Here is a 2191-nt window from a genome sequence, read left to right as displayed (position 1 = left end):
GAAGAAGAAGAAGAAGAAGAAGAAGAAGAAGAAGAAGAAGAAGAAGACAACCCATCTGGAAACCTTAAATGAGTAAGTAACCCAATAGAATATTTTTTCTACTCCATGTTACCGATATAAAATGTATTGTGTGTGTTTTTTTGTTTGTTTGTTTTTTTGTTTTAGTAGAAATGGGAAGAGGTCCTGATATTTACATTTTTGTTAATAGGAATGTGCTTGTGTTACTAAAATTCAAAACATATGTGCTCTGTAATTTCAGCATAATTATTACATTCTAATTTTAATTATAGTTATTTTAAATAGCACGAATATAATCATTTATAAAATAGGAAGACACACAACAAAACGAAGCATAATTTAATTTACAAAATGCCTTGTTTTTTACCTACAAGATGATATCTTTAGCAATTCTTTGAGAATCTTTTAGACTATATGTTGACAATATTCTACTTGTAAGTCCAGTTCATCCTAGATCCACCATCATCATCTCCTTACCCACATAACTTTTGAGTTCTCTCTCTTTTTCTCTCTTTCTCTTCCTCATTAAGTTCAACTTGCATTATCCAAATATTCTTGAATGTAGGGCCTACTTGGAGAGAGATTGACCTACAGGGTCACACCCTTAAACTGACTCTCCTTTTCCCCGGGAACTACTAAATGTCAAATCCTCAGCTGGGGATGGGACCCTGGGTCCACCTGGTTCTCTAGTCAGGCTAGATTTGTCTAGCTTGAACTCATATAGATCTTGTGCAGGCTGACACAATCATTGTGCTTTTGGTTATCAAGCAGTGTTTCCTTGCCATCATCTACTACTTTTGGCATGTATAAGCCCTCCCCTTCCTCATGATCTCTGATCATTGGAAGGAAGGGTTTCATATAGATGTTCCAATTACAACAGAGCATTCCTCATATTATATTGACCAGTGTGGCTTTCTATGTTAATCTCGATATACTATGAGAAGAACATTCACTAACAAGGGTTGAAAATATATTAATCTATGGGCATAGTAATTAGTCATTAGCATTAATTTTACTATTACGTACAGTTAGAAGAATGATGGCAGTAAGTCTTATCCTAGGGATTGTGATTTATTTATTTACGTGTTTTGGGTCCAGATAAACAAACCAGGTATAACTTCTGTTTTGTGGAACAGACTTTAAATCCAATCAGGAAGTGGTTAGTTACTTCGATAATATCCATTCATTTCTTACACCAGTAAGGATATCTTCCCAGAAGTGACATTCATTTTTCTGAGACAGGGTTTCTCTGTGTGGCCTTGACTATCCTGGACTCACTTTGTGGACCAGGCTGGCCTCGAGCTCACAGAGATATGCCTAGCTCTGCCTCCTTGAGAGCTGGGACTAAAGGCGTGTACACTGTACCCAGATCAGAAGAGTCATTATTGCAGTTTATAATGGTCTCAGCTGGTAGTTGTTGATGATTACTGTTCTTCTCTGGAAGCATGACTAATATTCTCTAACACTATGAAAAGTAGATAGTAGGGATGGATGAAACTTCTAGGTCAGTACCGACATGATTTCTCCAAATTTCAGGTATGTGATCTCTTCAACAACAATGTCTTAATTAGCTTTTTATTTCTCTCCTTACACTATTCATTTTCCCCACAATCCCCTTAGACTACTTATATTTCATGCCATTGTGAAAGATTCCCTCTAGAATCACCTGTAGATTGTGTTGGTAGTCATTTCTTTCATAAATTTAGAATTATTTTCTGCTCTATGATTTTATGTTCTATGTTTCTGACTTGGAATTAATTAATCCTATTCTGTGCCTGCAATTAATTGAATTATTTTCTGTGTCCCAGTGTTCCTGCCTACTCCATTTTGACATTTCTTTCACTTTTCTTTTTATGAAGAAAGCCTTATACTTTTTTTGGTTTAATGTTCCATTTCTGCCACTCTTTCTTCAAGCCTTGTTATTCTTTCTTTGGTAGTGAGAGTTTTGACAGATTTTAAATTAAGTTTTAATTTTTAGTTTTTCCCTAGATATTTCCATTTCTTCAATGAATTCAATATTTACTAAGTCAGCTTTCTTGGTTATTTTATTATTTGGGTTCTTTTGTTTCTTCAAGTTCAATTTGGAGTTTATTCCTGTCTCTTTAAGGCTATTTTTGATGTTTATTTATATTTCTTTGGATTTCTTTAACTAACTGAAATAGAGGAAAGCTAG

The sequence above is a fragment of the Psammomys obesus genome, unplaced genomic scaffold (assembly GCF_907164565.1).
Source record: "Psammomys obesus unplaced genomic scaffold, mPsaObe1.curated_primary_1811, whole genome shotgun sequence".
Taxonomy (NCBI): Eukaryota; Metazoa; Chordata; class Mammalia; order Rodentia; family Muridae; genus Psammomys; species Psammomys obesus.
Note: the sequence above shows the minus strand (reverse complement) of the source record.